Source organism: Theropithecus gelada, chromosome 5 (assembly GCF_003255815.1).
Source record: "Theropithecus gelada isolate Dixy chromosome 5, Tgel_1.0, whole genome shotgun sequence".
In the NCBI taxonomy this organism is placed as follows: domain Eukaryota; kingdom Metazoa; phylum Chordata; class Mammalia; order Primates; family Cercopithecidae; genus Theropithecus; species Theropithecus gelada.
Window position 1 is genome coordinate 106,140,645 of NC_037672.1, and position 23,879 is coordinate 106,164,523.

The following is a 23,879-nucleotide window of genomic DNA, read 5'->3' on the forward strand; positions in this document are numbered from 1 at the left end:
GTCTTATGTCTGCATAAAGCCTAAGCTGTTGGCCAGTGGAAATATTTCCTTAGAAAAACCAAGGTGTTTGATGTTATTTGATTGGACTTCTCACTTCCTAACCAGTTGCCTTGGTGTTGCTTAGATGAAGCCCAGATTAATTTTTTTTCTCGGTCACTTCTTACAAAATCTGAAATCTGAAAGTTCAGCCCTAACCACCTCACAAAATGGTCAGTCTTGTTCTTGACCTCATTAACAAAGGACTGTCCTTCCAACTCACACCAACCTGGGGGAGGAAATAAACCAGACAGCCCGAATGACGACAGAGTGGGATGAAATAACCCCTCCCTGGGACAATGCCTTTTCCTGTTTCTGGAGGCTCCTCCTATTCCCACACTGGTTTCTGCATCCGTTACTTGGCCAGGATCCTCTTTCACATCAAAGTGTCCCTCCTTGGGCTTCAGAAGTAGGGGCATAACCTTAGTTTCTACAGGAAGGCATTTTCATCCCAAAGGAAAGGGGAAAGCCATGTGTTTGGTTGCTATACAATTACAAGCCACTTTCCTTGTTTTTCATTTTATAGTCATGCACATGAAAAGTATAGGCAGGCTTTTAGCTACGATGAGCCAAACATTTGGTTCCTAGACTTCTATAGTTTGAGCTGGAAGCATTAAAATAATTAAACTCCAGCCATTCAGTCTTCATTAATAATATTAAATGCCTGAGTCAGGAAAAGTTTTAGGAGAGGATATGATTTTCTTTTTTACTTCAAAAACACATGAAAGGGCATAATCTGGACAGATACTTAAGGAAGAGAGGTTGAAGAATGCCATGCATTCCATCTCAGACTAGGCTATGGGGACTCTTCTTGGGAGGTCTGGGTTTCAATCCAGTTTTGAATGGCTGAATGTAATTGGTGATGGTAGGGCACTACGGCTTTCCCAAAGCTGTCACTTTGTGTCATTATCAAAAGCACTTATTTGGTACCTAATATGTCTATGCGTGACAGATGTTTAAATAGGAATGTCCCTGTCTTTCTGGGGCCTCTGATCTAAAATGGTGCAGATACTCTTGGAAATGGGGTAAACAGTAGAACCTTGGGTGGGAGAGAGCATATCCAATAGTATTTTTTCAGTGTGTAATTAGGGTGGGAGGGTCTAGAAAATTTTAACTGTTGGAGAATACAATTCATTATCATTGGAAGGGTACCCTGTAGAAGAGTATCACATTTGGGGAATGGGAGCTGTTGATCAAAAGATAGCATAATTTTCAGCCAGGCGTGGTGGCTCATGCTTGGAATCCCAGCATTTTGGGAGGCTGAGGCAGGTGGATCACTTGAGGTCAGGAGTTTGAGACCAGCCTGGCCAACATGGTGAAACCCTGGTATTTTTTTTTCATTTTATTTTATTTATTTATTTTTTTGGAGACAGAGTCTTGCTCTGTTGCCCAGGCTGGAGTGTAGTGGCAGGATCTCAGCTCACTTTGACCTCTGTCTCCCAGGTTCAAGCTATCCTCCTGCCTCAGCCTCCCCAGTATCTGGGATTACACCACGACAATGGGCTAATTTTGCATTTTTGATAGAGACAAGGTTTTCCCATGTTGTGCAGGCTGGTCTTGAACTCCTGAGCTCAGCCAATCTGCCCGCCTCAGCCTCCCAAAGTGCTAGGATTATTGGCGTGAGCCACCTTGCCCGGCCTGAAACCCCATTTCTACTAAAAATATAAAATTTAGCTAGGCATGGTGGTGCATGCCTGTAATCCCAGCTACTGGGCAGGCTGAGGCAGGAGAATCGCTTGAACCTGGGAAGTGGAGGTTGCAGTGAGCCAAGATCATGCCACTGCATTCCACCATGGGCCACAGAGCAAGACTCTATGTCAAAAATAATAATAATAATAATAAATAAAAATTTTAAAAAAGATAGCGTAAGTTTCAAAAACTGAAGAAATACTATTCTAAAAGTATCCATGCATCATTTGCTCATTCAGAATTTACTGACTGCTTCCTAGATGCCCCAATGTGTAGCCGGCACTATAAAAAGTATAAAACAAATAGGCTCATCCAGACATTGACAAACTCATGTACACTCAGGAGCCCATGATGGCACAACATTGAAGCAATGAGATAGGAGTGAATTATCCCAATCCAGACCAACAGAATTAGTATATGAATCTCAATCACTTTGAGATAGAATAGGATATAGACTTAAAAACAGAAAAGCACAATTTCTAACTGACCCTAAATAACCTCAAAGCAAGCGTCCTTAGTGTTCTTTTATCCTTCATATGCTCTCTCTGAGGTAGAAAAATTAAGCTTTGTGTGGCTGAATTATAAATTTTCCTTAACAATTAAGAAAATGTTTCTTTACCAGAAGTGAAAACTGTAGGTTTTACTCTTGGGTTAGTGAAAAGGAACATTGAAAGTGAATCAGATCTTCCATTAGGGCCATGTAATCATACTATTATTACAATGAAAAATAAAAAGGAAGAGAAAAGAGAGAAAAAAGAGAAAAAAGAGGGCAAGATAGAAAAGACTGGATTCCAGTCTGCTAAAGCTGTCTTGTCTCTGTCTGAGAAACCTATTTGGTAACCTGAATAACACCGATTCCTACACCTACAGACAAGCGAGACGAAATGAAACAGCATTGGTGAAGCATTCCTTTCTGTTGTTTGCTTGTTTGTTTGTTTTGAGATGAAGTGTCACGCTGTAGCCTAGGCTGGAATGCAATGGCATGATCTCAGTTCACTGCAACTTCCACCTCCTGTGTTCAAGTGATTCTCCTGCCTCAGCCTCCCAAGTAGCTGGAATTACAGGCGCACGCCACCTCACCTGGCTAATTTTTTTTTTGTATTTTTAGTAGACACAGGATTTCACCATGTTGGGCAGGCTGGTCTCAAACTCCCGACCTCAAGTGATCTGCCCACCTCAGCCTCCCAAAGTGCTAGGATTCCAGGCATGAGCCACTGTGCCCAGAAGTGAAGCATTCTTTATGGCCTATACCATTATCTTATTTGATCCTGACAATAGCTTGCCAGGAAGGTGTTAACAACTCTCATTTTATAGATGAGAAAACTGAAGTTCAACGAGTTTAAGTAACTTGCCTAAAGTCATACAGCTAGTAAGTAGCAGAGCCAGGTGTTAAATCCAGGGCTGTCTGATGTCAGAGCTCATGAATTTTCTCCTACTTACACTCCCTTCATTTGATGCTCAAAGCTCCAGAGAAAAATGTATGTATATAAGACATTTTTTGTTGAGTTGAGTGCACTGGTTGAGTGCAGGACAAATATTCCCTCTAAATCTCTACCTGTTCAGCCTCCCCAGGGATACATCAGACTACTCTTCAAATATAGTCTTCCTATGTCCCTGACCCACCTAAATTGTTTACTCTTTCTTTAATATTATTATAATGGAACTCGTGGTTTATATTTGAAATGAATTGTATATTGTTATTTGAAGTGCATATGAGAGGCAGTGCTATGTAAAGCCTAACATAAAGTGACGAATAAAACTTTATATACCTATATACTTACATGTGTATAAAATATTGCAAAATAAAATAATATTTAAAGAGATGTGCATTTATTTTTGTCATTCTGATGCAAAACTATACTGTATTCTGACTATTTATAAAGTTATTTCCTTACATGTTTTCTATTTTTTTTCCATCCTGTCATTCTTATTCCCCCGGTAATCTCTATATATCTAAGGAAGAGGAAGCAAGAAGTTGTTCCACCTGTGTTTACTAATTATAGTGTTAGTCCTTTGTATATAGTGTTTGTACTTTGTTAGAATGCTGATTATCTCTCAAGCAGCTAACCCTACTTAGACCTGACAACAATTTAAATTCAAATATCTTCACGGCAGGCAATTTTATTAATGTTTTATATGGCACGCCAGAGAAGTGAGCTGATTTGGGTGTTTGGTTTGGGCTTTATTTTTTCTTTCCATTTTTGGTAGAAGACTGTGCTTTAGAAAAGTATGTTCAGTTGGCCTATACCATCGGGAAACTTGATTGAATTGTTCAACCCATATGCCATAAGCCTGAACCCAGGAGATACCAGCTCCAAGAAAAAGCAGTGTGTTCTATCTCTGTGACTGATTTCATTTTTGGATTCTCTTTTGAGTCTGCCAATAAGTTTCAGATGGGAGGTGTTGGTTTTTGAGATGCAAGTTACCTGTTCACTGGGAGCAGAGGGAGACCACTTGTTTGGGGCTCTCACAAATGACAGATGGCAGTGACTTTGGTCACTGATGATGTTGTCTGGACTCAACTCAGCTTAGAAGAGAAAGAAACCATAATACCTTGTAAGAATTTCCTTTGCTCTACCCAGTTATTCTAGTAAAGGAAAGAAGATTTGAAAAGCTGGGACTCCAATGCCACCTGTGCCACGCTAACATCTGGACGAGGGCTTGAGAGAACCTCCCTGGAAACCGAAAAAGAAAAGACAAAAACCCTCTAGGTCATGGGTGTCCAATCTTTTAGCTTCCCCAGGCCACACTGGAAGAAGATTGTCTTGGGCCACACATAAAATACACTAATACTAATGATAGCTGGTGAGCTTTTAAAAAAAAAAACTCTCGATGTTTTAAGAAAGTTTGCAAATTTGTGTTGGGTGGCATTTGAAGCCACCCTGGGCCACATGTGGGCCACGGGCTGTGGGTTGGACAGGCTTACTCAAGGTAATTGTGCTCCCTAACTCTGCAGAACAGCAAGCCTCCCTCCACAAGCAGACCGTAGTTGAATGGGGGTGGGGTGAGGTGGAGCTCTTGGTTTGTGAGAATAGTCAGCAATGGAATGGCTGGTTGGTTATACAAATTAAAATTGATATGCATTCATCTAAAAAAATTAGTAAATACAAGATGCCTATTATGTACACATATGTATTGCGGAAAGACTAAATGCATGATAAAATGTTAACATACATAACTTTTTTAATGGAAAAAATGTTTGGAAAGGGGTTTCTGAATTCTGGGTTTAGTTTCCTTGGGAAAAAATAATTTGAGATATCCTAAAGTATCATATCTGGCCAGATGCAGTGGCTCATGCCTGTAATCCCAACACTTTGGTAGGCCAAGGCAGGCAGATCACCTGAGGTCAGGAGTTGGAGACCAGCCTGGCCAACATGATGAAACCTCGTCTCTACTAAAAATACAAAAATTAGCTGGGCATGGTGGTGGGCGCCTGTAATCCTAGCTACTCGCGAGGCTGAGGCACTAGAATCACTTGAATCCGGGAAGCAGAGGTTGCAGTGAGCCGAGATTATAACACTGCACTCCAACCTGGGCAACAGAGTGAGACTTCATCTCAAAAAAAAAAAACGTATCATGTCTGATCAGTGTACCATGGCCGATGTGAAGGCCGGCTCAGACCAGCCAGAGTGCAATAGAACATTTAAAATTTGTCTTGAAGTTCTTCAATTAAAAAAGAACATAAGGACACCTTTACATCCTTTAGTGCTCTTTTTCAGAATTCCTTGTCTTCTGTTTGGAAAATAACTTTCATACTAATATAGTGGAATTAACCAATTCCATAGGCTTTGGAGTCTTAAAGACCCAGATTCAAATACAATTTTGACCTTTGGTAAACGACTTAACATCTCCAAGCCACAGTTTCCTCACATGTGGAACAGGGTACTTATTTTACAGACTTGTGAGAATTAAGTGAGATTATACATAAATAGCATTTAACACAATTGCTGTCAGATGGTAAGCACTCAGTAATTGTCAGATAGGAATATAATCACAGCTACCCCCTTTTCTATTTATACTGCTTCCACTTGAGTCCACTGCTCATATTACTAACATTCTAGCTGCTGATGTGTGGGTTTCATGGGCAACACAGTAGATCACTTAGGAACGAACTCAAAAGTCCCACTGCCTGGGCTCAATTCCTGTCTCCCCTATGTATTGGCCCTTTGACCTAGGGTAATTGATTATACTTCACCTCTCTGATTCAGTCTGCTCACCTTTAAGATAGGAGTGATAATGCCTAGTTCCTAAAGTTACTGTGAGCACCAAATGAGTTAATTCATTAAAGCATTAAAGTACTTAAAACAATGCCCAGCTGTAGGAAACTCTCAGTAACTATTAGCCTTTCCCACCCCCCACTCCCCACCCCCCCGCTCCCCGAGACGGAGTCTGGCTCTGTCGCCCAGGCTGGAGTGTATTGGCAGGATCTCGGCTCACTGCAACCTCCGCCTCCTGAGTTCAAGCAATTCTCCTACCTCAGCCTCCCAAGTAGCTGGGATTACAGGCGTGTGCCACCATGCCCAGCTAATTTTTGTATTTTTAGAAGAGACGGGGTTTCACCATGTTGGCGAGGTTGGTCTTGAACTCCTGACCTCGTGATCTACCAGCCTCAGCCTCCCAAAATGCTGAGATTACAGGTGTGAGCCACTGCGCCTGGCCTATTAGCTACTATTAATATCATTTTTACGCCTCTCAATGCAATGGAATCATAATGTCATTGAGTTAAGATGCTGGTTGCAATGTCTATAAAGTCTGCTTTTGTCCTCACTGTATCCACAAGCACCCAGCACATTATCTGACACTGAGAGGGGCCTCAATGAATACTGAGTTTCACTATCTTCTGTAGACTATAAAGTGGCTTGCTAACAGCTCTCTCAGTCTGCGCTATCTCCCTTCAAGTCCATCTGCACTGGCAACCCAGGTCTGTCCCAATCCTCTCCCCTCTGCCTCTCCCATCTGATCTCCCATTGCTTTCCTATACATACTCCATCTCCAGCAAACACTGCTGATTTCCTCCACCCAGGAATGGACTGCAGGGGAGGTGGGCCTTGCTGCAGCCGCAGAGGGAGAATCTTTATCTGTTTGGATCAGTCATGGTGTTCTCATTCCTCTTGCCATTGACTAGTGGAAGTATAGAGGCATGACAGAATTTTGACCAATTAGATATGAAAGCAAACCTTAGGAAGAGGAGGGAAGTATCTGAGAAAAACTTTTCATCAGATATGGGATAAAGATAGGTAGAAAGAAATGGTGTCTCTCCTCCCACTGGATATTGCAGCATTTCCCCGTGAGACATGGAGTTGCTGCAGCCATCTGGCATGCATGAGTGGAGCTAAGCCAAAGCACTGAGAATGACTGAGGATGCACTGATCCGCAGAATTCATCAACCCTGCACACCCTAGTTAGAGAATTCATGCTATATGAGAGAATGCAAATATATCTATACATATTTGATTTGGGCTTTTCTGTTATTTGCAACCCTAAGTAGCCTAACAGATACACAAGAAACCTTGGCTGGGTGCAGTGGCTCACACCTGTAATCCCAGCACTTTGGGAGGCTGAAGCAGGAAGATTTCTTGAGCTCAGGAGTTCAGAACCAGTCTGGGTAACATAGGGAGAGTCTTTTTCCACCAAAAATTTAAAAACGAACCAGGCATGGTGGTGCCTGCCTGTGGTCCCAGCTACTAGTCAGGAGGTTGAGGTGGGAGTGTTGCTTGAGCCTGGAAGGTTGAGGCTGCAGTGAGCTAAGATCGCATCACTGTGCTCCAGCCTGAGTGGCATAGTGAAAACCTGTCTCAAAAAGGAAAGAAATTCCCCCACTCCTGCGCAAACGCCAATATATAATACTTATCCCAATAAAGTGTGTATATCACAAATAATATAGCTCACACAATCTAAATACACTCATATAATCCAGCACTGAAATAAAAATTAAACGTCATTAATATCTGAATAAAAAAGTTAAAACTGAAACCTTTTTTTACCTAACAAATTGGCAAAGATGAAAGATTAATATTTCTCTTAACTTGGATGTAGAAAAGTGTATTCCCATATGCTTTTGGTAAGAGTAGAATTTGGCAACATGTATAAAAATTTTAAACACAACAAACTAAAAAATTTTTAAACATGCTTATCTTTTGATCTGAAAATTTCACTTCTAGGAATTTATCTTAAGGAAATAATCAAATGTGCAGAGAGGCATGAGAATCTTCATTGCTGGTGTTTCACAGCAAATATTTGAAAATAATCAGTTACTATCCATAGAGGATTAAATAAATTTTTACATATCTTTAAAAAGATGAGATTTTCGGCCGGGCGCGGTGGCTCAAGCCTGTAATCCCAGCACTTTGGGAGGCCGAGACGGGCGGATCACGAGGTCAGGAGATCGAGACCATCCTGGCTAACACAGTGAAACCCCATCTCTACTAAAAATACAAAAAATTAGCCGGGCGAGGTGGCGGCGCCTGTAGTCCCAGCTACTCGGGAGGCTGAGGCAGGAGAATGGCGTAAACCCGGGAGGCGGAGCTTGCAGTGAGCTGAGATCACGCCACTGCACTCCAGCCTGGGCGACAGAGCGAGACTCTGCCTCAAAAAAAAAAAAAAAAAAAAAAAGATGAGATTTTCAGGAATTGACATGGAAAACGGACCATGATACACTCTTCAATAAAATCAGCATGTTGCAAAATAATAAGTGTAGTATGAACCCATCTGTAATACGGAAGAATATACATTAACTGTTAGCAGGTCATTTCTGGGGGATTAAAGCATGGACAGTATTTACTTTGTACACCATCGTAGTATGTTATTTTTTGGATCAATAGGCACTTGCTACTATTTCCATCACAAGTCACAATGAAAGAGCTGAGAACAAATACTCTGCAGATCTCTGGATAGATCCCCTATCCAACGTGGGAGTATCTTCTCTACCCCAACTTCCCTGCCTGCCTTGCATGGGGTGGTGGCTCTCACCAGGTTGTCCCTGAGCCTCCAGTAAGATACAGACATGGTCTAATTAAGACATTGGGTTTCCGTAGTAATCACAAAGAATTCACTGTAAAGATTAGAACTGATTATATGAATGGGAACTTTTATGTTTTATAACTTACTGTAAGAGAAATTATTTTTAAATTTCTATAAGGATTCCAACTATATGACATTCTGCAAAGGCAAAACTATGAAGACAGTAAAAATAGCAGTGGTTTCCAGTGGGTAGAGGGAGAGAGAGATGAATAGGAGGAGCATGGAGAATTTTTAAGGCAGTAAAACTATTCTCTGTGATACTACAATGATGGATACATGTCATTATACATTTCAAAACCCATAGAATGTACACCAAGAGTGAAAGTTAATAGAAATTATGAACTTTGGGTGATACCGATATGTCAGTGTAGGTTCACTGAGGTAACAAATGTACCCCTATAGTGCAGGACGTTGGGGGAAGCTATGCATGTGTGGGGGCAGAGGGCATGTAAGAACTTTCCATTCTGTTTTGCTGTGAACCTAAAACTGCTCCAAACAATAGGGTCTATGACCAGGCGCGGTGGCTCACGTCTGTAATCCCAGCGCTTTGGGAGGCTGAGGTGGGCACAAGATCAGGATTTCGAGACCAACCTGGCCAACACGGTGAAACTCCGTCTCTACTAAAAACACAAAAAATTAGCTAGGCATGGTGGTGCAGGAGAGGCTGCCACTAGGGAGGCTGAGGCAGGAGAATCGCTTGAACCCAGGAGGCGGAAGTCGCAGTGAGCTGAGACTGTGCCACTGCGCTATAGCCTGGGCAACAGACCAAGACTCTGTCTCAAAAAAAAAAAAAAGCCCAGGGTCTATTTTTTTAAAAATCCCATAAGCATAGAAATGTTCTTAGGACATGGGGTCTTTTATCTCTCTAATGTGAGAAACATTGACTAGTGTGAGCTAAAACTGGACAGGTTCAAACTACTGGCTTATAGCATGCTTCTGAATGCCCGATGACCTCAGCAGCCTATACAACACGTCATCCCCTCATACCTAGAGCACTGTTCTTCCCAAAGATGTTTCCTACTTAGAGTTAAGTTTTTATCCAAAGTATCGAAGGAATAGACAAAATCAAATAGAAACAGTTTCAATCACTTGCAGTGCTTAAAATATTTATAATCCTTGCTATAGCCAAAGGCAGCCAGGCTAATTATTTACCAAGCAAGTGGAAATGATGTCCTGGGGGAGAAGGCAGAACTGATACATCAGTTGGGAGAAAGGCTGGTAGTTAGTAGGAGTTCAGGGAGTCTCAAAAGCATCTTGGAGTGGCTCTATTTTAGCCTCACATAAGAACTGGACCATCATGCTACAAATGACACATTTGCTACTCAAAAGATCAAAGGGTGCTGGGAGGGCCTCTGTAGCTTGTCCTCAAGTTGATTTTCTGAGCATCTCTAATGAGCTGCAGTGAGAGAAATCTATGCTCTCTGGAGCTAGAAGGTCCCAAAATGGAAAGACTCTCTAAATTCCTGTAGAGAAATGTAATGGAGGTGAGAGATTACTGGGGCTCCACAAGGACTTCGAATTTCTCAACTGAAAAGCTTTTTATTGGAAATGACAGTGATTTTATGAGTTTTGCTAATTAGAAGACCAATTAAGCCTTACTTTAGTTTTTTTTCAAACAACACAGTAACATCTGGACTTCAAATTGGAACTCCCTCTCACTCCTCAAACATGACAGTTAATGGTTTAATTATATTCCAGAATTTTTCTATGTATATACATATGTACACGTTGGTATAGGCTACGTATTTAAATATCACATTACAATGCTGTTGCTCATTCCTAGCTCCGCTTGAAACATCCACTTAATGACAGAAGTTTAGAGATTTGATGCAAAGACCAACAGCCAGAACTTGGGTTGCCCAGTGAGCTACGGTCGAGTGTTTACGTTCCTGATTTCCACCTCACACCAGTAATGACAACATTTCCTAAACACCACCAGCTGTATTTTCCAAGTTTGAAAACTCTAACCTATGTGTACTTTGCAAGCCAGAAACCTAGAGGTCATCCACCCTCTCCCTCACCACTGTGTTTGATCCACAACGAAGTTCAGCCAATTTTATCTCCCTCTTTATTCATGTCTCTTCATGTTCATGATCACCATCATGGTCCAAGCTATCACATTCTCCCACTCTCCCATCTGATTGTGGCAGTAGCCTCCTCATGATCACACCCTCTTCTAAATCATTCTCCACAAAATAGCTAGAGAAATCTTTTTGAAAAACATAAATCTATGCGTATCACCAGTTATCAAGAACTTTGCCTGGCACAGACGACAAAATCCAAACTCCATGCCACCAAGTCCCTGTATGATATGACTCTGCCCCCCATCCAGTCTCAGCCACTCACTCTCATTTCTCAGGCTCTAGTCACTCTGGTTTTCCACTCCTGGAGTGCCCATGTTCACTCCTGGCTCAGATGTGTGGACCCTGTTGTTATCTGCGACTGGAATATTTTTCCTCCACCCTCCCTACTTAGCCTAGTTAGCACCTATTCAGTTTTCAGATTTCAACTCAAACACCACTTTGTCAAGATAATTTTTGATGGTATGCCTGTGTGACTGTTTCGTTAATGTCTCTCTTGCCCACTATACTGCAGGCTGCATGCAGGTGGTTCTGTTTTAGTACCTGGTTTCCCCAGAAACTAACAATGTGCCTACCATATGGCAGGAATTGGAATGTGAATTGCTCACAATTAAAGGACTAGTGCACATAAAGCTGTTGGACAGAGTCCTATCTGTGGAAATATGGACCATATCTTCTGGTTTAAAAAAAAAAAAAAGCAGGAGTAGAAACTTTTTCTCAACTTCATAGACCATCCATACACCAAAGCCCAGTTTCAGGCTGTACTCTGTTCAGCTTGGCTTTGCCTGGATGGGCAGAAATGACATTACACGTGTGGACAGAGGTACTGATTCTCCCTTTTCAAGATGGAAAGATGGCCAGGCACGGTGGTTCATGCCTGTAATCCCAACACTGTGGAAGGCTGAGTTGGGCAGATCACTTGAGGTCAGGAGTTCAAGACCAGCCTGAGCAACATGGTGAAACCCCATGTCTACTAAAAATACAAAAATTAGCTGGGCGTGGTGGCACACACCTGTAATCCCAGCTACTTGGGAAGCTGAGGCAGGAGAATCACTTGCACCCAGGTGGTGGAGGTTTCGGTGAGCCAAGATCACGCCACTGCACTCCAGCCTGGGTGACAGAGCGAGACTCTGTCTCAAAACAAATAAACAAAAAACGATGGAAAGATGACTTTTCAAAGGTTTATTTAAAAGAAAAAAAAAAAGTACTAGCGAATTGAGTTGGAGAAATGAACCAGTCATCAATAATTTTACTTTTCCATCCTTTGGCGCCCTCTATTGACAGTAAACTCAATTGCGGTAAAATTATACCAACATCACCTACAGCCAGGAAATCTATGAGGTGGGTATTTCTTCAAATAGATTCACGGTGAATTCAGTCTTTGGGAAAATCTGACTCTTCTTTCATCAAAAGCACGGGTTCGTGTGTCTAAATTTTGTGTGTGTGTGTGTGCGTGTGCGTGTGCGTGTGTGTGTGTGTGTGTGTGTGTATGTGTATGTGTGTTGAGACAGGTCTCACTCTATCTCCAGGCTGGAGTGCAGTGGCGCGATCTCGGCTCACTATAACCTCCACCTCCCAGGTTCAAGCGATTCTCCTGCCTCAACCTCCCGACTAGCTGGGACCTCAACTTTTTTGGGCACATTTTTAGGCATCTGTATCTGGGCAATGTTAGAACTCAGAGCAAAATTATGGTAAAATATCTTTGTCTCAACTCTCAGCAAGAATCATCTTTAGGCTGCCCGTATGGGAAATATACTCCACACAGAGCTGCCAGATTGTCTTTTGTTTTTCTCACCTGGACAAAATATTAGATCTATACTAGAAACAAGGACAAAGCAAATATTTAAATACAATATTTACTTTAATATTTTTACCAAATGATTTAGTCTCAAAATAAATGTTAGTCCTTTTCCAAACACATGAAAAATTGATAAATGTTAAGTAAAAAAGAATAGAAGAGGCTGGGTGCCGTGGCTCACTCTTGTAATCCCAGTACTTTGGGAGGCCAAAGCGGGTGGATCACTTGAAATCAAGGAGTTCGAGACCAGCCTGGGCCAACAGGTGAAAGCCCATCTCTACTAAAAATACGAAAATTAGCCAGGTGTGGTGGTAGGCACCTGTAATCCTAGCTACTTGGGAGGCTGAAACAGGAGAATTGCTTGAAGGTGGAGGTTGCAGTGGGCTGAGATGGCACCACTGCACTCCAGCCTGGGTTACAGAGCAAGACTCCGTCTCAAAAAAAAAAAAAAAAAAAGGACAGAAGAATGGATGAATCAGACAGCACAGGTCAAGCACAATGCCCAGTCTATAGCAGCTTCTGGTAAATGCTAGTTCCAATGTCGCCTCCATCCTGGCTCTGCCACCAACTTTTTGACCTTGAAAAGTCATTAAACTCTCTGGACCTCACTTTCTTCATCCATAAAATGAAAGTGTAGAACTACGTGATCTCTGAGAGCCCTTCTCATCTGTAATTCTATATTTCTAAACCCACCCCCTATATCATTTGGTTTCCCACCACACCACAGTTTCCAGAAAGGAAAGCAGAAACTCTCCATTGATCCCTACACTGTCAATTATGTTCTACGATCATCAACTCTGTATAAAGACCTGAGGACACACAGATTAATATGTTACTATCCCTGACCTCCGGAAGCTCATAGCTAAATGGTATAATTCACTATAACACATATAGGAAGAGTTATGTTTGAGCTATGAACAAATGCTGTGGTAACACATTGGACAGTACTATCACAGAGTTCATAAAATGATTGTTTTAATTTAGCAAATTCAGTGAAAAATCAGTTGAGCTGTGTGCTTGGCATTACCCCAACAATGTAAGTAATAAGTTGGATTTTTCTCTTTTTGAACCTATGCTCTAGGTTTCACTTGGGTATAGCCTAAATATCTAAGAAGAAATGCAAATGGTGTTAAAACTCATCCCTCCTTTTCTGAAGCATGGCTTAGCTGTAGAAGTTGTGTCTTGATCTGCTTACTATGGACTCTCCTGAGAACAGCAAATCTTCTTGCCAACATTTGCCATGCAGATACCAGACTGTGAGCTGAAAGTTTGTACAAAGGAATTTCCAGTGGAGGCAAAGCCATCAGATCCCCTGCAGGCATAGTCAGCAGTATCTCTTTCAACTCACCCGGTCTCAGTGCTGCCCATGGTCCACAAAATAATTCATTTCCCCCTCAGCTGCTGAGACCTAAAAATTCCCCTATTCTACTTCAACTCTTTGCAAATTGGAACTCATGCTGGTTCCATTTGCTAATGGTGACCATGGCCAGTCTCTCCAAATTTCTGTGTTGACGGACAAAGCCATAACTATAAATTTTACCAAACCTTGGAGCTGTTCAGTGTTTTAGGACTCTGAAGCATTTATTTCTGCCCCACATAGAAGCTATTCTCTGCTATGAAATAGGAAGAATTATTTAAAGAAAGCATTTGATGACCTAGTTGGTAAAAACAGAAATGATTAAAACTTAGGCTAATAATCCACATATTGCTATTACCTTAATGATTAAAACATGCAGCTCATTAATTTAATCTGACAGTGGGCCCTTTTGTGGGTAGACAACTCATATGTAACATCTTACTGCAGCTGAAGAGACTTGTCCCATGCCAAGCCTGGCTCCCCATTTCTTTTATTACTGAGAAGGCACTGGTACAATCCAAAATGATTAAAGCAATAGAGATTGAATTGCAGACAAAGAACATCAGACTGGATCAGGAATGGGAAAACAAAACTCCAAACAAGAATGAGATGCAAGGGACTAATGATCAAAACATTCAAGTTTCCTTTAAAAAAAAAAAAAAAACTGGAATATTCAACTTTCTACTTTATGACACCTCAGAAAAAAAGTTTACATAATCTATTAATACAGTAATGCTTTTTATCTGGGAGGAGTTCTTCCAGGGTCCCTAAAAGAGAACCCTTAATATTTTATATATAGGCCGGGCGCGGTGGCTCAAGCCTGTAATCCCAGCACTTTGGGAGGCCGAGACGGGCGGATCACGAGGTCAGGAGATCGAGACCATCCTGGCTAACACAGTGAAACCCCGTCTCTACTAAAAATACAAAAACTTAGCCGGGCGAGGTGGCAGGCGCCTGTAGTCCCAGCTACTCGGAAGGCTGAGGCAGGAGAATGGCGTGAACCCGGGAAGCGGAGCTTGCAGTGAGCTGAGATCCGGCCACTGCACTCCAGCCTGGGTGACAGAGCGAGACTCCGTCTCAAAAAAAAAAAAAAAAAAATTTTATATATAGAGAGAGAGACAGAGACAGAGAGAGAGTACAAAATATGTCAGAGGTGTAAGAAAACTAATGAAGCAAAGTTCCTGGATCCAGTCCTCCTTGTCCATAACTACTCCTTGTATGAAACTGGAAAAACTCTTGAACTTCATTATTGGTAATGATTATTAGTGGAATGGCATCTAACCCATTTAATCATGAATCACAAGAGACCAGCAAAATTTACATGACACAAAAATTACAGAAAAATAAAAGAAAAAATCTTCAAGATTTACTGCCTCCATATACCTAACCCATGAAAAAGGAAATTTTCTCATTATAATTATTTCTTTGCACAAAACAAAAGCAAATAATTCAAACCTCCTTGTGATTCAAAAAGCAAAGATTATTTTCTATTGATAATAGTCAACATTTTAAATACCCATCTTAGGCCAGGTGTGGCAGCTCACGCCTGTAATCCCAGCACTTTGGGAGGCCAAGGCAGACGGATCACTTGAGGACAGGAGTTTGACACCAGCCTGGGCAACATGGTGAAAACTCGTCTCTACTAAAAATACAAAAATTAGCCGGTCACGGTAGTGCATGTCTGTAGTCCCAGCTACTCCGGAGGCTGAGGCAGGAGAATGGCTTGAACCAGGCATGTAGAGGTTGCAGTGAGCCAAGATTGTGCCACTGTACTCCAGCCTGGGTGACAGAGCGAGACTCTGTCTCGAAAAAAAAAAAAAAAAAAAAAAAACTATCTTAAATCACTTCACAGTCATCCAAGTTGAACCTTATTCTTTTTCTTCTTAAGATTGAGCTAATCTACTATTAATGGAAACTGTACCCTTAAGTGACATTAGGTTCGCCTACCAAGGAGATTCAGGCCCTCTCTGTTCTGCATCTTCTTTGACATCCTACCCATTCCCAGGAAGCCTTCTTGATCTAACTTATGCTACGGAAGATCAGACGAGTGAGGGGCACAATTCTTGGTCCACGTTTTCTTGCTTCTTTAGAACAAAAGTGGTTCCTGTTGAGATAGATCATATTTTAACTGAATGGGAAATTTACTTCTGGAATTTCACTTTAGCCAGTTTTTCTCCATAGAAAGATGATCAAGGCAAATGCTTTATGAATATTCTCCTCTTTACTATAGGTGGGTTCTTCTTAAGTCAAAACAAATTTATGGCCAGGTACGGGGGCTCACACCTGTAATCCCAACACTTTGGGAGGCCAAGGAGGGTGGGTCACTTGAGGTCAGGAGTTCAAGACCAGCCTGGCCAACATGGCAAAACCCCGTCTCTAATAAAAATACAAAAATTAGCCAGGTGTGTGTGGTGCATGCCTGTAATTCCAGCTACTCGGGAGGCTGAGGCAGGAGAATTGCTGGAGCCCGGGAGGAGGAGGTTGCAGTGAGCCAAGATTGCACCACTGCACTCCAGCCTGGGTGACAAAGTCTGGGTGACTTCATCTTAAGAAAAAAACAAAACAAAATTAAACAAATTTATCTTTCATAATAAAATAGTCCAAGGGTCCAGGTGAGATGGCTGACGCCTATAATCCCAGCACTTTGGGAGGCCAAGGCTGTTGGATCACCTGAGGTCAGGAGTTTGAGACCAGCCTGACCAACATGGTGAAACTCTGTCTCTACTAAAAATACAAAAAATTAGCCGGCGTGGTGGCAGCCACCTGTAATCTCAGCTACTCAGGAGGCTGGGGCAGCAGAATCACTTGAACCGGGAGGCAGAGGTTGCAGTGAGCCAAGATCGCGCCATTGTACTCCAGCCTGGGTGATAAAAGCAAGACTCCGTCTCAAAAAAAAAAAAAAAAAAAGTCAAAGGAAAACTCTTAAGTGGACTGTGTCTTAAGAAACCCACTATGCCCATGTGTTGACAGGAGAGCTGTGTTGCTTATTAAGACAAAGTAACTAAATGGTGATGCTACAATTATTAGTTTTTTATTTGTATAGATGGGGCCTATTTCTAGTTAATACTTCCTCTGGCTTGGGAGAGTCAGTGATAGGATATTGAAGCCTATGTGTAATGTTTAAGGCAAAATGTTGATATTTTAGATGAATTCTTTCATTTAAATTCCTCCTCGTGACCTACTGGTTTTACAATGCATGTATCATGCTTCAGTATTAGAAACTTTAGTTTGGGGCTAACAGAAATAGTTCAGCTAACGAAAATAATGATTTTTTCATGCTGTACTACATAGTAATTTAAAGCATTTCAATTAAACAAACTGTCTCATTAGAGCTCCTTGATAATGCAGTTCCATTTGCTTTGATATGGTCAGAAATCCCAAGGATGCTTTTGGGATACACTCTAACTCTCATATGAACTTGCTTAAAAAGGTTACCACATACCAGACATTTTAGAGTTCTCAAATGACCTACTTTAAAAACGTTTGAAGCCATTTTATGGTGTGGACTCTGAACAAATTACCCTTATTTAATAAGTAGCTTTCAGTTTGTGTTCCAAAAGTCATCTGAATTCTACCAATGAGGTTTATTTTTCAAAGCTCCATTTTTCTCATATTATAAAATTAGAAAGCACATTCATTCATAAAATTCTCATTCCGGGCCAGCCACAGTGGCTTAAGCCTGTAATCCTAGCAATTTGGGATGCCGAGGTGGGCAGATCACCTGAGGTCATGAGTTCGAGATTAACCTGGCCAACATGGAGAAACCCCACCTCTACTAAAAATACAAAAACTAGCTGGGTGTGGTGGTGCGTGCCTGTAATCCCAGCTACTCAGGAGACTGAGGCAGGAGAATCGCTTGAATCTGGGAGGCGGAGGTTGAAGTGAGCTGAGATCACACCACTGCACTCCAGCTTGGGTGACAGACAGAGACTCCGTCTCGGGGGGTGGGGAAAAAAAAACCTCATTCTGTTACTACTTTTTTTCATAGAATAATCTTATGATGAATATTATAATTTTAAAATTCACTATTTTGCAACATATTCCCTATCAGTTTTTTCTCAAAAGAGTGTAGACTCACTTGCTCATTTCTCTGGGAAAAAAAACCTAAGTACATAAATAAAATTGGCCGAGCACAGTGGCTCATGCCTGTAATCCCAGCACTTTGGGAGGACGAGGTGGGCAAATCACCTGAGGTCGGGAGTTCAAGACCAGCCTGGCCAACATAGTGAAACCCCATCTCTACTAAAAATACAAAAAATAGCCAATTATGGTGGCACACGCCAGTAATCCCAGCTACTTGGGAGGTTGAGGCAGAAGAATTGCTTGAACTCAGGAGACAGAGGTTGCAGTGAGCTGAGATAGGGCCATTGCACTCCAGCCTGGGTGACAGGAGCAAGACTCCATCTCAATAAATAAAGAAACAAAATTGGTGAAAGGCTCATTGAGATAATCTGAGGATAAATTATATATCGTTACTTTAACTTGAATATTTAAATGCCTTCACATAAGCTAAAGGTTCAAAAAGATAAATTCTATTAATTTTACTATAGTTGAAAACAGATGCTGAACTCAGTGGCTCACTCTGTAATCCCAGCACTTTGAGAGGCCAAGGCAGGGAGATCACCTGAGGTCAGGAGTTTGAGATCAGCCTGGCCAATATGGTGAAACCCCATCTTTACTAAAAATACAAAAATTAGCCAGTTGTGGTGGTCAGTGCCTGTAATCCCAGCTACTCAGGAGGCTGAGGCAGGAGAATGGCTTGAACCAGGGAAGCAGAGGTTGCAGTGAGCTGAGATTGCACCACTGCACTCCAGCCTGGGTGACAGAGCAAGACTTCATCTCAAAAATAAAAAAGAAAACAAATTTAAAAAATAAATTTCTCATATGTCTAACATAAGAAGTGAGGCACTTGAAAATTTATGTTACCAAATAGTCTCTTGAATTTAAATATCTGTTAATTTAACTTAAATATCAGACAAACCAGTTGTTGAACATGATAAAATAGCACAATGAACAGCTGACGGGATACCAGCTAGTTATTTTTTGGCTATTGTATGCTACAGCAATAAGAACATCAATTTTGATATCTCAATTCAAATCCAATTGAACTTGCAAAAATGAGAGCTTTATGCATTTAGGCCTGCTAATAACAACACCATCTTTTACCTTGATTGCAAAAACCATTTTTTTATTAGTTAGGGTAAGTAATGCTGGCTGCTATAACAAATCCTAAGGTCTAAAATGGCTTAACACAATAGAAGTTTATTTCTCTCTCCGACACAATGTGCAATGTGGTCATTCCATCTTGTGACTTCAAAATAACCGGGGTCTCAGACTCTTCTGTTGGATCTTATAGCCAGGGGATGGACATCAGAGAGTGTATGAAGAACATTACAAGAGTCTTTTGGGTTTGTTGGGGGTTAGGGGAAGAATGGTAACTGGGCTCAGAAGTATTGTACATCACTTCTACCCACATTCCAGTGGCCAGAATTCAGTTACGTGGTCACAACTAAGTACAATGGAGGCTGGGAAATGTAGTCTGTCTACCCAGGGAGTAAGAAAACGGGTTTTGGTGGACACATAGCAATCTCCACAAAAATCTCTATAGCCTCAGCAGGGACTTGAACAAAGAATATAATCTCACAGTTGTTCTTATAACTAGAGATATTGTCATCTGGTTTTTAGGTGGAATAATAAATATAAAGTCTATAAAATAATGGTACTATTCTAACTAAAAGGTATTTAGAAATCAGTAACCATCTATGTCACGTGTTTAATCATCTGTGTCTCAGGTGCCTCTTCAAGACACATAGATTCAGTTTTTCCCATCCAATTATCCAAATCTCTGAAAGCGCTTTTCTTTTCCACTCACTTGGCTATCAAAAATGGCAGACACAGTAACTTTAACTTAACTTTAATCCTGAAAGCTTGAGTGAATCATATTAAACATAACCCAATTTTTTTTTGTTCTTTTCTTCCTGGCCTGTGTGACCCAAACCAGTGTTTTCAAAGGCATACTGACTGCATGAACCAATTTGAAGCTGGAGCTATGAGTTTTTGTTTTGTTTGTTTTTTTTTTTCAGCTCTGAATTTTTGAACACTTAAACCCAGACAATGCCTCAACAGAACCTCCAATAGTCTCTGGATTGATATTTCATTCAGTTTAAGTTTCTTGCAGAGGTTTGATTTTATGAACCATTGTTAATTACCAAGCTTTCCAAATGTCCTACAAAGAACTCTAATGCAAAAGACTATCCATCCATTGTGTAATTGGTCTCCGAAGTAGAAATTCAGCATAAAATTGAGGCAAGTACCCAGAAAACTCAGGCAAAATCTCACAGCTTGACTTGTATCTTCTTTTAAATATCACAACCCTAGAGCAAAACAGCAAATAATTGATAGGCGATGTAGAGAAGAGTAACTGATAGGATTGAAACCCTGCAGGGACTGACCTAGAAAGAGAGATAAAAGGAACTGAGAGAGCCTGGTTGCTCCACTTCATGCAATCCTGGGAGGTAGATGTTTCAGAGATCTGGCTCTGTCTAATCCCTCAGTGACTTCAAACATTTCTATTTTAATGGCTCTTCCTCTTTCGAAGGGGGATAATATAAAATGGGTTAAATTTCCTCTCTGGGCTGAAGGTGACATTCACAAGGCATCTATCCAGTCCCTTTCCTGTTTGGAAGGCAACCTTCCACTGAGGCCTTCCTGAGAGACTCCTCTGAGACCTGTTTCAGGCAGTCTTCAGTTGACATCCTGCCTGCGTTTCCACAAACCCAAATGAAAGTTACTTAACCTCACTGGCCTCAGTTTCTCTTCTGCAAACTGGGAGTTAAAAATACCCACCTCTGTGCTACTGCACTCCAGCCTGGGCGACAGAGCCAGACTCTGTCTCAAAAAAAAAAAAAAAAAAAAAAAATCCACCTCCCAGGTTTGGATGAGGGTTAAATAAATTGTTTAAAGTCACTTCACAGAGGGCTGTACAAATAAAAAGAGCTCAACCAGCTACTGTTATCTTAAAAAAGAAAGGTTAAACCAGCTCCCAATGACTTTCTGCATTATCTGACAATCCTTCGAGTTGGTAAAATGTTATTTGAAGCCCAAAACTCTCTGTATTTAATTTAATCCTAATTCAATCCATTTTGGCTATATTTTAGAGACTCACATAATGTCTTCTATGTGGTTATATATGGTTTCCATTATTTGTTCCTGAAAACTCTGAAGACTCAGAAACATGGTAATGTTGAAACATATGGTGCCACCCATACCCGAGTTCCTCTGCACAGGTGCTCAGTGGGGATTGACGGTGAGGTAGCGCTTGACTTGCTACAGCAGGGATGGCAAGTATGTGGCAGTTGCAATACCCAGCTCACCTCCAAAACATACGTCTATGTCTACTAATAAACATCTACATCAGTGAATAGGTCACCAAACTTTTCCATAGAGCCTATATTTTTCCACAAAATCCTTTTCAAAAATACTTTGGACAGTCTCTGCTGATCCATCAGCCACTACTAATCTATTTCCATTGCTGGGCTATAGCATAAAGGGAAGCAAATTTAAAACGGGAAGCAAACCTTGAAGAACAACAAATTGATTTTAACTATTTGTTCTGGTTTTCTGTGTCTAGAAACTGAAAAAAAAAATGACTAAAGTCAGTTCTTGATTCTCTGTGATATTGGAGAGTGTGGTTTAGCATGAATGAATCAAATTAATAAACCTATGTTAGAAATGGGACTTAAAAGAAATGTCTAAATATAAAAATCATAGCACTACAAAGAGCGTACATTTCATTTAAAAATAAAATGGAAAAAAAATCAATGGTAGGCAACCACAGACAAACCTCCTCTTTTGTCAGAGCTGTTGTCAACAAGTAACTAAGTCTGCAGATTTTATTTTCACCTTCTCTGTCCTTCACTACATGTAGACTGGTAGATGGGTTCATGGGATCTGCAGTGGGCAAGACACAAAAATGTACAGAGACAACTGAGCTGGAAAGGCACAGACATGTTGATCAGCTCTTGAATAATAAATATCTGCAAGATTATAAAACTGTTGGTGATTTACATATGAAAACAGTCTCAGTGCTAGGGAGAGAGAAAAGTTTAAGTAGCAGCATGAGAAGCTTACAGGAAAAGGCTAAAAATATTTCAAAGGAAAACCTGTGAATTAGAAAAAATATATATTTCCATAAGCAATTTTGGTTATCTCCTGGGTAAAAGGCAAGATCATCTCTGTCTACGCTTGGTAAAGATGCTATGTATTTGGCCACTACCATTTGAGAGAAGCAGAAGAGCACAGCAGTGTTCAGACTCTAGAGCCAGACTGTCTGGGTTCAATCCCAGTTCTGGAACTTTTCAGCTTTGTGAGCTTGGGTAAGCTGTATGACTTCTCTGTGCCTTGGTTGTCTTCTCCATAAAGTTAGGATGATAATAGAGCCCACCTCATAACATTCTGACAAGGGCTAAATGAGTTTTATGTATCTAACATCTAGACTAGTTCTTGACACATACTAGGTTTTCTCCTTGGATATTTGTTGTTATTTGCTACAACCTGGTAAAGATCAGACCTCAAAGGAATAATAGCTCCTTTTTAAAATAGTAGATAGGCCAAGCCTGGTGGCTCATGCCTCTAATCCCAGCATTCTTGAAGGCTGAGGTGGGTGGATTGCTTGAGCTCAGGAGTTCAAGACCATCTTGGGCAACATGGAGACACCACGTCTCTACAAAGATACAAAAATTAGCCAGGTGTGGTGGCGTATGCCTGTAGTCCCAACTACTTGGGAGGCTGAGGTGGAGGTTGCAGTGAGCCGTGATCATGCCACTGCACTCCAGCCTGGGTGACAGAGCCAGACCCTGTCTCCAAAAAACATAAATAAATAAATAAACAAACAAATAAATAAAAATATAATGTAAAGTCCTTAAAATGGCTATCAGGTGCCCATCAATCCATGAGTGGATAAAGAAAATGTGGTATATAAATAAGATGGAATACTACTCAGCCATAAAAAGGAATGAGTTAATGGCATTCATAGCAACCTGGATGGGATTGGAAACTATTATTCTAAGTGAAGTAACTCAGGAATAAAATCAAACATCATATGTTCTCACTCATAAGTGGGAGCTAAGCTATGAGGATGCAAAGGCATAAGAATGATGCAATGGACTTTGGGGACTTTCAGGGAAAGGGTGGGAAGTGGGGTAAGGGATAAAAGGCTACAAATTGGGTTCAGTGTTTACTGCTCAGGTGATGGGTGCACCAAAATCTCATAAATCACCACTAAAGAATTTACTCATGTAATTGAATATCAGCTGTTCCCTAAAAAACCTATGGAAAAAAAAATGGCCTATTAGGGAAATAAAACAGTAGGATGTATTATTGAGTTTTGTTATCATGTGGTTTTTTAAAATACTTTTTTGAAAGTGTATTGGTTATTTATTGTTGCTGTAACATATTTCCATAATATTGGTTCATGCAGTACCATAAATCCAGTGGCTTAAACAACACAAATATATTATTTTCCAGTACTGGAGATGAGAAGTCTAAAGTGGGTCTCACTGGGCTAATACCAAGGTGTTGGCTGGGCACTTCCTTTCTGGGACCTTTCAGGGAAAATCCATTTTCTTGCCTTTCTGGCTTCTAGAGGTTGCCCACATTCCTTTGCTACTACTGCCATGCCATTGTCAAAGCCAGCAACAGCCAGTCAAGATTTCTTACATCACTCTGATGCCAAATCTTCTACCTCCTTCTCTCACATGTCAAGACCCCTGTGATTGGCCGGGCGCAGTGGCTCACGCCTGTAATGCCAGCACTTTGGGAGGCTCAGGTGGGTGGATCACGAAGTCAGGAGATTGAGACCATCCTGACTAACCCAGTGAAACCCCGTCTCTACTAAAGA

The 23,879-nt window shown here is 41.1% G+C and overlaps 1 protein-coding gene across 3 annotated transcripts in view; it reads right to left on the bottom strand.

Moving 5' to 3' along the window:
• The window catches only part of LOC112625112, an 81,397-nt gene that overhangs the window by 23,016 nt on the left and 34,502 nt on the right, over window positions 1–23,879 (bottom strand). The window lies entirely within an intron of this gene.